The sequence below is a fragment of the Dama dama genome, chromosome 12, assembly GCF_033118175.1.
Source record: "Dama dama isolate Ldn47 chromosome 12, ASM3311817v1, whole genome shotgun sequence".
Classification (NCBI taxonomy): domain Eukaryota; kingdom Metazoa; phylum Chordata; class Mammalia; order Artiodactyla; family Cervidae; genus Dama; species Dama dama.
This window is the reverse complement of record NC_083692.1, coordinates 40229953-40245556: the sequence shown is the minus strand read 5'-3', so window position 1 is coordinate 40245556 and position 15604 is coordinate 40229953.

The window sequence follows — 15604 nt, the reverse complement described above, 5'->3', positions numbered from 1 at the left end:
AGAGCTTAATGGAGGCATCATTCCCATCTTTGTAGATAGTGGGAACTTTGGATAAAGCTGGAGGCATCTGGGGACGAGTAGAACCACTCATTGCTCAATGTGGTATGGTGAGGACATCTGTAGATGTCAGGTTCTGACAGTCCGGAATTTCAAATCCAAGATCCAAGTGTACTTATTCACATGATTCTGGAAACTTCTCTCATCTTTCTAAATCTCAATTTTCCCTTCTGTAAAATAAAAATCACCACATGTATTGAGAGGGGTGGTAATGAGGCATGCACTCTCCTTCATGAAGAAGAGCTCTAGGTAAGACAGTGGAGATCTTTATCTCCCTGTTTCCTCAACTACAGATAACTTGGGGACTTCCCTGGTGGCTCAGCAGTAAAGATTCTGCCTGTAATGCAGGAGATGCAGGAGGTGTCTGCTAGATCCCTGGGTTAGGAAGATCCCCTGGAGGACAGCATGGTAGCCCACTCCAGTATTTTTGCCTGGAGAACCCCATGGACAGTGGAGACTGGTGGGTTACAGTTCATAAGGTAGCAGAGTTGGACACGACTGAAGTGACTTGGCACACACGCCCACAGGTAGTTTGGAGCCCTTAATGATTCTAGGAAATGGCAAAATTGGGTCTATCCCTTAGGAAACTCCAGGAAAATGCTAGCATTTCATAACTATTCATTACAAGAAGTTTTTTTTTTTTTTTTTTCCTTTTCATTTGTTTATTCAGTTAGTGAAAGAACAAGTAGTTAGTAAACTTTGGGCACCAGGCTAAATACTACCGATACCATGACGGAAAAGGAGAAAATCTGCCCCCAAGGAGTGGTGGCTGTTGTGTTTGGTTGATTTTTTCCCCCCAGTTGGTGATATAAAAGCCCCAGGTGGCCTGAGCTGGGTTGCTGTCTGTAGAGCAGGAAAAGGAAACAGTAAACATTCCGCTGGGTTGATGTAGCCCAGGGATTCAGCAATTTCAACCACACCAATTACAGCATTTTCTGTCAGGATTGACCTTTAAGGAGATTGCCTCAATTATAAAAGGTCACCATCTCCTGGTTCTGGCACAAGCAAGTCTTGAGCTAGGTGGTAAAATATCACCAAATAACCCCATGGAAATTCTTTGCCTCTTCTCTCCAGCAGTGACCCGAGGCTATCAGACACCTTTGGGAAAAAATGGCTAAATAACTCTAAGAGGCAAGGTGTGAGCTGGAAAAATTAAGCATTTACATCTTAATATGGGTAAGTTGTGTGGGCTTTTTTATTCACAATTCAGAATTGATTTTTATAGCTAGTTAGTGGTTACTTCTAAATGAATCAGTTCTAAGGACTATATTTTTCTCCACACAAAAAAGTTAAGGTATCAGACTACATCTAGCTCCAAGAAGTGGATTAACATAGATACTCCCAGAAGACACAGTCTTTCCTAAAAACCAACAAAAGGGCATAAATCAAGGGGTTATTTTTCCACCTCTACTTTTAATATACTTTGGGTATTAGGACTTGCTTATTCTTTAATGCACAGCAATATTAACTAAAATGCAGAAACAGAACAATGGCTAGATGATCTGAACTTGTTTAAAGACTGATGGGCACTGAGCCCTTCTCTCTGCAATTCCTTCCCTGTCCCCTCCGCCACCACCCACCACCCATTGAACAGTCAGCTTAGTCTCCTAGACTCATTTAATAATTCCACTCCCCAAATACACAATGTGTGAAGCAGCATGATAAATGAATGTATGATCTTAATTACATAAAAGTGATGCTTATTTGTGAAAATACACAAATGAGACCTAGAAGGACACTTCAAATGGTAAACTGCTTGTGATTATGAATGACTTTGTTTTTTGCTTCTTGTGTTTTTTTGGTTTCCTATTATGCACATGTTAACTTTTAAGAAATAAATGTTATTTTAAAACCCTTAAATAAAAGGTATATTAGTTCCTCCAGGTAGGAGAGAAAGTGGGTAAAGATGTTCTATATCAAGTTCCTGTTTTTCATCTTGTTGCCTTGACACAAATTCCAATAAGAGGAATTACATTCCCTAGTATTACTGTAAGGATGACAGTGTCTCTGAATGTACCTAGAGACCATTCCTTGTCATGCAGCTCCATCTTTGTGGACTATAAGACTTCATCTCCCTGCACCCAAGGAGTAGAAGACAGACTGGGTTAAATATCTCTTCGTAGGGAAAAGGCAAGGGAGAAGAGTTCAGAGAGATCAGTAAGTAGAGTCAGACCCGCAGATCCCCAGGTGGGAACTGGCTTCCCACCTGCACGGCTTCCTCTATCAATCAGATCCGACCCTGCCGTTACACCAGTTCTGGAGAAAAGTCCTTTATGTCACTGGACAGGATAACTGGTTTATTCTCAATCCAGAGGCACAAAATCAGACTGGAAACTAATTCTGGAGCACATTCTCACAGAGCTTAGATTTCCTTGTCAGGGAAGGGTCTGAAGTGTCTAACTCTTGTGCCCTAGATGTATTTAGTATCTATTTTTGGCTGCGCTGGGTCTTCATTGCTGTGCTCTGGCTTTGTCTAGTTGCAGCACTTGGGCTCTGGAGCACGTGGGCTTCAGTAGGTGTGGCACATGGGCCCAGTTGCCCAAAGGCATGTGGAATCTTCCCGGACCAGGAATCGAAGCCATATCCCACCACCCCCCACCCCCGCCACCACACTGGCAGGCAGATTTTCAACCACTGGACCACCAGAAAAGTTTGTCTAAATTGTTTTTTTAACTCTAGTTGTCAGCAGATCTTTTTTCTTTGTAGGTATAAAATTAATAATTTCTGAAAATTTTGGAGGTCTCCTCTTCACTTTTGGTGTTCTGAATTCTCAAGTCTATGTCTAGACGAGTGTTACTATGCACTATTTGGAGTCACTATTTGGTGTGTCCTTTCAGTTGAAGATCTCAGTATTTCGGCTCCAAGAGAAAGAATATGACTGACATCTGCCAAGTCACTTCAGTCATGTCTGACTCTGTGCGACCCCATAGACATCAGCCCACCAGGCTCCCCCGTCCCTGGGATTCTCTAGGCAAGAACACTGGAGTGGGTTGCTGTTTCCTTCTCCAATGTGTGAAAGTGAAAAGTGAAAGTGAAGTCACTCAATCGTGTCCAACTCTTCGCAACCCCATGGACTGCAGCCTACCAGGCTCCTCCCTCCATGGGATTTTCCAGACAAGAGTACTGGAGTGGGTTGCCATTGGTCTTCTCTAAAGCAGTTTAAGATGCTAGAAGACAACAGCGCAAGCAATTTTACAGTTTTGAGTTAAGTATTGTTAAGTATTTGAGTTAAGAATTGTTGCCCACTCAAGTGAGAGGTCAGAATGGAGACCTTATTAGTTATCAATGACACAGAAAATGTACATCTCATGACTGTTGAGTTAGAAGTATCAGACTGAGAAAAGTGAGAGAGAAGGAGTGACTGAATAGCAATCAGAGATTTCCCAAAATTAGGTCACAACTTAGTTAATCATTCCCACTTCTGTAGAAGGTTGACCACACAGTCTGTCTCACTGATGCTGCGGGCCCTGGACAATGGACACTCACACTGCTAGTTTGGGGTCCACAGACACTAAACACCCTGTTTGATGCCACCGACTCCACCATCCACCAGAGCGAATACTCTATGGTCTCTGTTCCTTTGAATCACTAGTTCTCAATTCGAAGTCCTGAGTAGGGAAATCTGATGGGCAAATCCAAGGTAGCTTGTTCATGGCCACGGATGCAAAGGACATTAGGAAAGTGGATTTTATGCATTTTGAGTTTCCAATAGAGGAACACAGGCTTTAACACCCTTGCCCCGAAAGGGTCATCCAGTAAAAATTCCCCACACAGAAAATGAGAGTTCAGATTCTGAGTGGAAAAATTTACAGATGTCTTTACAAGATGACTTGGACATACTTGGTGATATCATAAAGGCCAAAATGCAAACTAAAATGAAAAATAAAATTGGAAACTCCAAGAAAAATAAACAAAAGCAAAATGGCCTACAAAGCAGAGTAGGGTGTTTAATTTTTATGTAATTGATTGAGTATAACATCATAAAGTGCTTTTAAACTCTGATGCTAGAAATTTTTCTACCAATGACTCAGGATCCTGAGGTGAGACCTGCAAAGAAGAAACACAGTCCTAGCATGCTGTTCAATACAACAATGAACACAATTCACACAATCCTAGTAAACAGGTTTTATTGTTTTATTAAATGTTTATACCAATTTGTGAGCTAAGTACTTGTGAAATGTAAATGTAAACCACACTAGCAAAGAAATCAAGTAAGTGATGGAAGGGGAAATACAGGGAGGAGAGAAAAAGGCAGAAGAAAAAGTAGGACACAAATATCTTTATTTTACAAATAGTGTGTCAAGAAATGTATTGAAAGTCAATGGGACAAGAAATAGGATAGCATATTTAAAGCTACAAAGAGAAACTTTAGACATTTAACTATCAAATGTTGAAAGCAGAGGAGGAGAAGGGGACAGCGCAAATGACCCAGATCTTCATCTTTCATTTTTGAAAATCAATAGAAAGCTTCTAAATTTAACAAATCAAGATATGGTATTACAAGCATCTTTCAAGAGGCACAGTGATAACTTCAGAACAACTGAAAACTGACTATAGAGTTGATTGCTTTCAAGGAAGGAGACTAAAGTAAAGAGATGAAAGATTTTTACCATTATCGCTTGAGTTGTTATTATACATATATTATATAACTTTGATAAACATTAAAATTAAATAAGTAAGCATATTTAATTGAAAAATAACAAAGACGCACTTATTTATTTCCTTTGATGCATGAATAGAAGAAAAAGTGGACATAAAATTAAAAATAGATTAGGAACTAGGATTATTTAAAAATTAAATAATGACATTTCCTGTCTTTATTTTTGTCATCTATACAACTAAAGAGCAATGATCCATTTTAATTTCACTGAAAATTATTCCAATAAAGATGTTAAACATTTGAAATGTGCAGTATATGTGAGCTCAATGTGGAATATACAACAGGTTTTCACATTCCTTTTGGCAAGTCTTGATTTGCATAGAGCTCTTTTCTTTTTCTGCTTTTGGTGTTGTTTCTTCCTGAATTTCAATTTTAGAAATCATCATCAGCAAAGATCTGCAACAGAAGACTGTATTTTCAAACTAAGTCTCTTACTTTGACAAAAGTTGTTGAGTTCTGCAATTAATTCCCATCTGTAGATCAATCAGATGCATACATGGCAGAACTTTGATAAGAGGGAACAAATACAATCTTTAGTGAAATCCTAATGATACAAAACAATTGACTGTGAATTTTGGTCAATTTGTTTGCTTTGAAACACTTTTCCTCTGTACTATTTTATACTTGACTAGTCCTTATTCTGTCTTGACACATTTTGTAACTGTTCCATAGGCAATTTGGAATCTTCACGTATAAAAAAAATATTTACTTAAGCGATGTGAATGTGCAGAACATGGATAGCATCATTAGCCTAAAGTGTTAACACAGCATAGGAAGCTCGACACTGTAAGTGTTCCGAGATTTTGGAATAATAATACCTATGGCTAGAATATAAGGTAGGTGGCAGGACAGGGGTGTGGAAGAGAGCAGTTCTGCTGAAAGTATGGGAGCAAAGCAGCATTCTGTCTCCAGAAGACATGAAAATCTGGGTTTCAGGCTAGTATCTCACTGAAGATTTCTTTTTTAAGATTTTTTTTTTTTTAATGTGAGCCATTTTAAAAGTCTTTATTGAATTTGTTACAATATTGCTTCTGTTTCTTATTTTGGCTTTTTGGCCTTGAGGCATGTAGGATCTTAGCTGTCCGACCAGGGATCAAACCTGTACTCCTTGCACTGGGAAGCAAAGTCTTAACCAGTGGACTGCCAGGGAAGCATCTCACTGAAGAATTTGATGATGGACAAAAGCAGAGAGGAACCAAAGTGATGTGTTGGGCACCTTCTCAATAAGAACTTCCAATGTGACAGGCAATGTAATGGGCCCACAAAGGGGGCCTCCTTATGTTTGCAGGGTGGACTTGCCTTCTTAATCATCAAAGATCCTCTGTGGACCACTATCTGCTTGGGCCCCTAGTGTTGCTTTCCTTCTTTCTTTGCATCATTCTTTGTGACTCTAAGAAAGACAACAGGTTTAGATATATTACTTATTTCCTGGCAAGTTAGTGTGAAAGTTGATCAGTCATGTCCAACTCTTTGTGACCCCCATGGACTATAAAGTCCATGGAATTCTCTAGGCCAGAATACTGGAGTGGGTAGCCTTTCCCTTCTTCAGGGTATCTTCCCAACCCAGAGATCGAACCCAGGTCTCCTGCATTTCAGGCAGATTCTTTACCAGCTGAACTACAAGGAAGTTCAAGAATATTGGAGTGGGTAGCCTATCCCTTCTCCAGGGGATCTTCCTGACCCAGGAATTGAACCTGGGATTCCCCTGCATTGCAGGAAGATTCTTTACCAACTGAGCTATCAAGGAAGCCCTGTTCTATTTATATGATGCCTCTTTTATGTACTAGGAAGGACTCTGTCTAGTCAGGGATTTACTCCTCTTATCCCAAAAAGCATGAAACAGCCCAGTCTTTAGAAGCTTCCCAGGAGGTTCACGCTTACGAGTAAGATGCTCTCTAGTATTCTCATTTTACTTAATGCTCCCTCTTCAATGTTACATCCAGAACTCTTAAATCTTTTTTTATAAACAGTTAAGAAGAAGCTCTGCAGACAAATTCAAAGCTTTCTAGATGGGTCTCAGTGCCTCCAGGTTTAGTCCTCTTACACACAGGTGAGCACAGGCTCCCTTGGTCATAAAGGTAGGCAGTCTTTCTTGGAACTGCAAGATTGGCATAAAACAGTGCTAATTCTTATCTGTGAGGAGGGTCCTCACATTCCCTTGACCTCCACTCCAGCCCAACACTTTCTTCATCATAGAGGGCTCAACTTGCTAAGCACTGGCAAAGTATAATTCCTGACTCACCTCCACAGCTCCTTCATCTGCCTTTTTCCATTCAGTGAGCAGATGTTCCTCTTTCCAAGCACCAGAAACCTTGAATCATCCTTGATTTCTAATTCCAAATTCTACAGAGTTTTATTTTGAGTTCATCTACCGTCTCCATTCCCATTCCCTCAAGTTTAAAACCCACATCTCTTTCCTGGTCAATAACAGCCTCACTTGTCTTCCTGCTTCCTTTCAAGGACCCTCACAGTCTCTTCTACACATGGCTGTAGATCTTAAAAAAAAAAAACAAAAAATGAAAACAGTAGATGTCATCATGTTGCTGGTAAGCTTAAAATCCTTCTATTGGCAGTCAGTTTACTTAAAGTTCAGATTTCTTAGCATGATTTATAGGACTCTTTAATATGGCCCCTGCCTCCTTCTCCAACCTCATCTTGGTCTAGTCTCCTCCTGATTCCCACAATTTAATGACATGGGTCTTTTTTCATTTGGTCAGATGTGGCTAACTTCTTTCTCACTTCAAAGCTTTCACACACAGCTGAAAAATTCTTTCTCCCAGTCTTCACCTGTATGATTCTTTTTTACTGTCCAGATCTTTCCTTTAATAATACTTCCTTAAAGATACTCTCTATGACTCTCTATAAACCCACATATGTGGCTAACCCTGTCCTTTATAAGACAGCATTGCTCTGAGAGCAAGTAGCTTCTTACAGAGGTAACAAATGCAAGGCTAGCCTAGTTGTTGTTCAGTCACTAAGTCATGTCCAGCTCTTTGTGACCCCATGGACTGTAGCATGCCAGGCCTCCCTGTCCCTCACTATCTCCCAGAGTTTGCCCAGGTTCATGTCTGTTGAATCGGTGATGCTATCCAACCATTTCATCCTCTGCTGCTCTCTTCTTTCGCCTTCCATCTTTCCCAGCGTCAGGGTCTGTTCTAATGAGTCAGTTCTTCCCATCAGGTGGCCAAAGTATCAGAAGCTTCAGCTTCGGCATCAGTCCTTCCAATGAGTATTCAGGGTTGATTTCCTATAGGATTGACTGCTTTGATCTAAGCTGACCTAGCCCATGCTTTATACTTGCCTGCCTCTGTCTTTCCCCAATCCAACCAGCCTGTGTCCTTTGCTATCTACATTTTGCGGCTTGTCTTGGCCCTGTCCTCACTAAAGTCCAAGGACATCACCAGGTTTTATTTGGCTCCTCAGTTAAATATGCAGAAATCAGAACCACATGTTTGAAGACTCTAGTGATGTAGAAATTGTTCCTTGATATAGTAAACTCCATTCATTTAAGCATTCAACAAAAAATTTTATAGCTACTACATGCTAGGTACTATGCTAAGTATTGGGAATAGAAAGTGAGTGAAGGAAAATGTCCTCTTGCCTGGAGCTTACATTTGACTAGACACAGATGTTAGGCAAATACACACACACACATACACACCTCCTCCAGACATACATGTACACGTACAATAACATTGGTACAAATTGTGATCAATTCTATGATGAAAATACTATGACTGGAGGAGCTATGATTTTAGAATTTCTAGTAACTATACTTTTAAAGGTTTAAATGGTGAAATTAATTTTAATAAAAATGTTTTTGGTTATCCAGTATATCTAAAATATTACTTTTTAACATGTAATCCATATAGAAAATTAGTGAGATTTATTTACATTCTTACAAGTCTGCACACTCTGCTATGTACTTTACACATGTAGTACATCTCTATTCAGACCAGCTGTGTTTCAAGTACTCAATAATCACATGGCCAGTGGCTACTATATTGGACAGACGAGCCTTACAGATTCCTAAAAGCTTACGGGTGCTGACCATGAACTTGTCCTAATTTTCACACAATGGCACGTGATTACTCAGGATGTGACGCCTTGAGTGACACACTCCTGTCAACTTTTATTCCACTCAAGGCTGAAGCTGGTGGGTATAGCTGACATGTAAAAGAAGAAGCTTTGTGGAGCTCCAGTATACATAGCTAGAGCTGAATTTCAAGAGGCAAATTGTATTCAGAACTTTAAACAATGAGAACTTTCAGAAAACAAATGAGATGCCCTATCTTGCACTTCTTATGATTGGAAGAGCCAAGTAGAGACAGATGCCCACTTGGGCCAGGATTCAATAATTCAGAGAAGGCGCCTATCAGATGATCTCTCAAGTTCCTTTGAATCATGAGATTCTGTAATTGAATTAGACTTGAAACATTCTTCCAACAGAATATAGTATTTTTTGTCTTTCTTTTGGCTTTCATTTAGGCATAGAAAATGATTTTGAAAGCATTTTATTTTTAGAGAGAAATAAGTTTTCATCTGGAGCTACACATACAAGGATAATTTAGGCAACTACATGAATAATTTTAGAGAAAAAATCATGAAACCTTTTTAGAGGGGTACAGAAGAGAATCTCTTTAACCCTTGTTTCTTGATCAGTTTTGTTGTATAAGTTAGGCCTAAATTAATTTTTGTTCTACATGCCATGTTGAACTTACCTACAGTCTAATTTCACTGAATGGTATATGTTAGTGAAGGTAGTCCGTTTTTTAAATGAAATTCTAACTACATATTTGTATATGAAATTAGATAATATTTACAAATAGACAGATTATCTCTACTATGGAACTCAGTAGACCTGTGAAATGCTGATTTATTATAGGCACATCTCTCAAAATTGAAATCAATACATTATACTTCCTGTTTGTTGCCAGGAATGGACTTAGTGACCCCTGGGCCAGGTTGGCACTGAGTGCTGGCCTCTAATGCTGGGAAGACAGAATTCAGCTGAGACAGACTGGTAGGGATCCTCCCTGCTTTCAACCTGGAAGACAGAAACAAAAAAAATTCTAACTTTTTAAAATGGAAGAATATAAGGAAATAAAATTAATAATATAGAGAGAAATGGGATCACGTATTTTGTAATAACAAATGTTCTTTATTTTTTTTTAATAACGACAGTTGTTTCTAGAAATCTGTAATTTCTCTTTAATTTTCGTATTTTATTGTGATTGTTTTCAGTGTGAAACTGCTTTCTGTACTTGTGAGGAGTAGTGTGTTATTTAACTCTACTCAAATCCAGGGTCCATGTACTCCACATCCCTCCTTCACGCCCTGCCTCCCCCAGACACACACAGTGTGACACACAGTGACCTCACAGGTACATGTGTGGTCTTATGCGCATTTGACTTCTCTGGTGGTTCAGACGGTAAAGCGTCTGCCTACAATGTGGGAGACCCGGGTTCAATCCCTGGGTCGGGAAGATCTCCTGGAGAAGGAAATGGCAACCCACTCCAGTCTTCTTGCCTGGAAAATCCCATGGACAGAGGAGCCTGGTAGACTACAGTCCATGGGGTCGCAAACAGTCAGACACGACTGAGCGACTTCACCTTATGTGCATTATTAATTTGCATGGGCTTCCCTGGTGGCTCAGATGGTAAAGAACCCGCCTGCAATGCGGGAGACCTGGGTTCAATCCCTGGGTTGGGAAGATCCCCTGGAAAAGCGAACGGCTACCCACTCCAGTATCCTGGCCTGGAGATTTCCATGGTCTGTATAGTCCATGGGGTTGCAAAGAGACCAGACAGATCTTAGAAACCAAGCACACAGATGTTCATTCATTCACTCATTCGTTTGTTTAGCAAACATTATTTCTGAACACCTACTTCATGCCAACCACTGTAGGAAGAGAGTAAACCCATTCCATACGCTTACTTAGATGGCAAGCAAGCAGGGGACTCATTCATCCACATACAACCTTCACTAGAGCATAATGAGTCAGATAATGCACAAGTGAGCCAAGCTTCCTGTAGTGGGCCTGCTGGGCCGGGGGAGTGACACGCTCCACCCACCTCTCTGAAGGGATGGGATGTGAACCAGGCTTTCAGGAATGCAGTGCCCTTCTGGCATTTGGCAGAAAGTGGAGGGCTGCCACCCTGGGCAGAGTGAGCAAATCAGGAGAGCACAGGCACAAGAAGGGAAAGACAGGTGGGGTGAATGGACAGGGACCTTGGCCTCAAGGTTGCAGAAGGCAGGTTGTGAAGAGCAAAAGCCCTGAATCTTCCTTGAGAACTTTCAGACTTCTCTCTTGAGAATAGTTTAAAATTCTAAGTCTGAAGACTTAGAGACTAGAGAGTCATCTAGAATGCTGGATTGGAAAACATGAGAAATAATCAGGCTACATTTTGGTGGCGGGGGACCCAGTGGGGCTGCCTCTTCCTCCTCTCCCCCTCTTCTTCCTCCTCTTTCCCCTACAAAATAGCAAGAATGCATCTTTTTGTAATAATTTTACAAACAATGGTGCATAGAAGGCCTAGGCATGGGGAAATTCCGGTGCCACTCTGTACTAGTTTTCTACTCAAAAACAAAATGCCGTTATCTCATAGATATAAAATGTTAATGAGTCGAGCCTCTGTGCCCACTGGGAACCACTCCTGGGCCAGCTCTGCTGTGGAGAGCTCTGGGGATCGCTGAGTAGAATGTTAGGATTCAAAGCCCTATTGTGACCAAGTGTCCCTTGGCGTGAATGGGATGCTCACACTCAGGCCTGTGACCGCAGGAAAAGGGCTGGATCCTCCCACCCTAGACAATTGTGGAGTCTTTGCAAACTAGCATGGTCATGGGCTTGTGCTGTCTTGAACAGAGGCTATGATCCTATGGGAAACTAGGAAATCTAATGTGAAATGTGGGTCTGCCATGGGTTGTGATATCCGAAAAGCCACTGTAACTGATAGTACAGTGATAGACTGATAGACTGTAACTGATAAATTCTGTTGACTCTGGTGAGCTGGTACTCAGGTCTTAGGTGCCAAAACCATGTTAGCATTCCAGTCAGGCTAGACCAATCAGAGTGGCAAAGCTATTTTGTGCATACAGACATAATGTGGACCCCCACAATAATTAGACTCTGGGTCTGACATTTTTTATTGGTGTATAGTTGCTTAATAAAATTGTGTTAGTTTCTACTGTACAACAAAGTGAATCAGTCCCCACCGCCATGTCCATATATCTGTTCTGTGTGTCTACATCTCTTGCTGCCCTCCAAATAGGTTCATCTGTACCATTCTTTCAGATTCCACATATATACGTTAATAGACAACATTTGTTTTTCTCTTTCTGACTTACTTCACTCGGTATGACAGACCCTAGGTCCATCCATGTCTCTATAGATGAGCCAATTTCATTCCTTTCTACTGCTGAGTATCGAGTCTGACTTTTAAAGAAGTACTTCCTAGTACATAGTGTTAATTCTAAAGCTTTGTTGCCAACATAAGCACCCATCTTCTCCAACTTTTAAGAGACCAGGGGAGCAGGCATCCAGAGCTGCAAACTCATAGCCATAAATATCTTTCCAAGCTCTTGGGCTCCCATCCCAGAATCACCTTCATGCATTTCAGAAAGAGATGGAAGAGATCAATAAATTGAATTTTGGCAAACCTAAGCTTTTTATACTTAGCCTAATTTCTTCAAAATCTCCCAAATCTGTCTCAACTTTTCTTCATCTATGATCTATGTCAGATTTCCCATCATTGATCCCTACCCTTTCTCCATCAGTCACCCACAAAAGTTGTTCCTTTCTATTTGCCCAATCTGTTTTCTTTTTTTTAAGTCGACCTCTTTTTCTCTTACCTAAATCCTTATCTTTCTACCTCTGACTTCTTTTTCTTATTAACTAGAACTCTTTCCCTAATAATCTCTAGAAAACACCAATAACGCCTCTTCATTCATGTTTATTTTAGTAAATATATATCAAGTGCCTGCTTAATGTCAGTATTATGTGCAGTGATGAATATAAAGGTAGGTTGAGGCCCCTGTCATAAAGAGCTTACAATTTAAAGAAGAAATCAGTGAAATAGACACGTATACCAGTTAAGACATGGTGAAACAATTGCTGAATCAAAGTTGCAATACTATTTTTTGGGAAGCCTAAGGAAAATAAGGCTGACAGTGACTAGAAAGATGAGAGAGACCTAAGAGTTTATATGTAAAATAAGGCTTGGAGAATGTGAATGATCCCTGATTTTTGATGGTTTTCAGTATTTGTTATATCTTGCACTGCAGCATTTGATTAAACACAATGTGACAGTCTTTTAAAATATACAATTTGTTTCATGCTCAATTTTGTCAACTGTGGTGGTGGAGGAGGGTTGTTCTGATCTTCCTGGAAGAGAATAAGATCTTTTAGTGTAAGCCCTGTTATCCTTTTCTCTTGTATTCCTTGGATTACACAACTTGTGCTCAAGTAACCCTGGCTGAGTCAAGGGCACATCATTGTCATTGTCATTATCAATATTAGTATCAATTTATCAATGACAATTAGTATCAATTGTCATCATCAATCTATTAGTATCAAAAGATTTGGTTACTACAAACAACCTCAAGTTAAAGAACCCAAGATATCCTTTAAGACAGAATGTGGTTGTTTAGAATCATAGTAGACAATGTGATGCATTTCAAAATACTACCATTCTCTTTGAAACTATTGAACCACTAGAGTCTGCCTAATGCCCCACAAAGACTCTCTGCAGAGGCCTCTTGAGACACTGAGAGCTTGGAACCTAAATTTAAGACCAGAGTAACCTGAGGTTGGTGCGAAATCAACTTCTTCCAGAGCACAGTTAATGCTACCCTATGGTCTTGTGTAATCAAAGGGGAGAATCCTTTAGAGCAAGTGGGCAAAGCCCACACGGAAAATGCAAGTAGCCCCTGCGGCCTATTCCAGACTGAAACTATACATTATCATAGAAGCAGTTTTCTTTATTCTATGAATTCAGTTTTCAGCTGATGCTTGTTCTATTACATGATAAGCTGTTCATGGCCTCAGGAAAATCTGCCTCTCAACTGATGATTTTTCCTAGGAGTTGCTATACCCAATCTTCTAGCTTGATGGAATTATTGGAAAGAATGGATGAACCATTCACGGGCAATCCCAAACAGGGAACAGACGGTGCTATAGTCACTTCACATGGGAGTGTCAGGACCATATTAATCTCCAGTTGGGTGAGGTTTTCTTCTCAGGTGGCTCCTTGCCTGTATCACCTCCCTCAGTCTTTGCTGACTAGAAGGCCTGATGCTGAAGCTGAAGCTTCAATACTTTGGCCACCTGATGCGAAGAGTCCACTCATTGGAGAAGATGCTGATGCTGGAAAAATTGAGGGCAGAAGGAGAAGGGTGCGGCAGAAGATGAGATGGTTAGAGAATCTGAGCAAACTCCAGGAGATGGTGAAGGACAGGGGAGCCTGGTGTGCTGCAGTCCATGAAGTCACAGAGTCAGACATGACTTAGTGACTGAACAACAACAAAAGCCAGATGTTAGTTTATTAGACATCAGCATATGATGGTTCTTTCTGCCTCTCTTCTTGCACTATGGACCAGAATTGAGAGCTGGCCACTGGAAGGTCTGTTCAGCTCATTGGTTCTAAGACTCAGCTATTATTGTCATGCAGCAATGACAGGAAAGCCTTGATCTCTAGGGACTAGATTTTCTGTACTGCCAGCTTGTGTTCAAGAATGTTCCTTTACTTTCCCCGAGCACGGCACTAAGCAGTTTCGGGAAATGCTGATACAACTGTAGCAATTTTCCCCAATTTGTTCGTGACAAAGAACTCACTTGGAAATTAAGTTGGCTTCTTTTCATTTTTTTAAAAAATGCTGGTAAACACAATTAGCCTCATTAACCTCAGTTTCTGTTTCATAACTGAAAATTAGCCTACAATCACTGGTTTGCTGGAAAGCACAGTTATAATTAGTCTTTAACTGACTGATATGAAAAATCTGCCTCTTCTTTAATTTCTCTGACATCTCAGTGCATATGAAAACATGCCTGAACTCTCCCACACTGACACTAGGGAAAGGAGTAAAAATAAAACAAATATTTAAACCAGGGATCTCAGGCTGAAACACGGAAAGCAATATTATTGCACATGGAAGTTGGAGATGAGGAGGCAACTTTGAGGAGGCAATGATAAGAAGGTAGACTCTATTGAGTCTATGTCCAACACTGCTTCTAAGGTGGCCAAGACAGTGCTAGTGTGCAGATGAGTCTGTCATTCATAGGCAAAGTCAAATTATTATTTACAAAAAAATATTGGGGGAAAATTAATTGTTCCCTTAGCACAGGTAAAGAATCGCTATCTCAGCCCTTTAAATCCATTTACTGACCAGCTTTTCCATACCCTTTTTGTGGTAAAGAGAAGAAATCACATCTCATGATCAGTCTTGCCACTTGTTCCTTTTCCCACCTAGCACCTGAAGGCTAGACTTCCAGGTCTTATGATCAGACAGCTGGGATGAGGAATCTCATGGAGGTCACGGAGGAACTCTTCGGGCAACATTCCTCCAGTGGCTGGTTCAGGAAGAAAGTGTCCAGTTGAGGAAGAATGATGATGTTTGTTTCCTTTTTCTCAACAGATAATCTGCTGAGATTAAAGGGAAGGTCATATGAAATAGTTAAACCAGATCTTTGGGTCTGGGGAACCCAACCATGACAGCATCCGTTTGGTGGAACTCATCAATCTGGATTAGTCATTGAAATGGCAAATCAAGCACACACATGCTGATGTGTGACCTTCTGAATTGTTGGCTGTGGGGATGGCATGCTAGAGATGACTAGTTCAGTGCTCAGAAATCCTTGGGGTTTGCATAGGGGTGGGTGTGAAAGCCAGG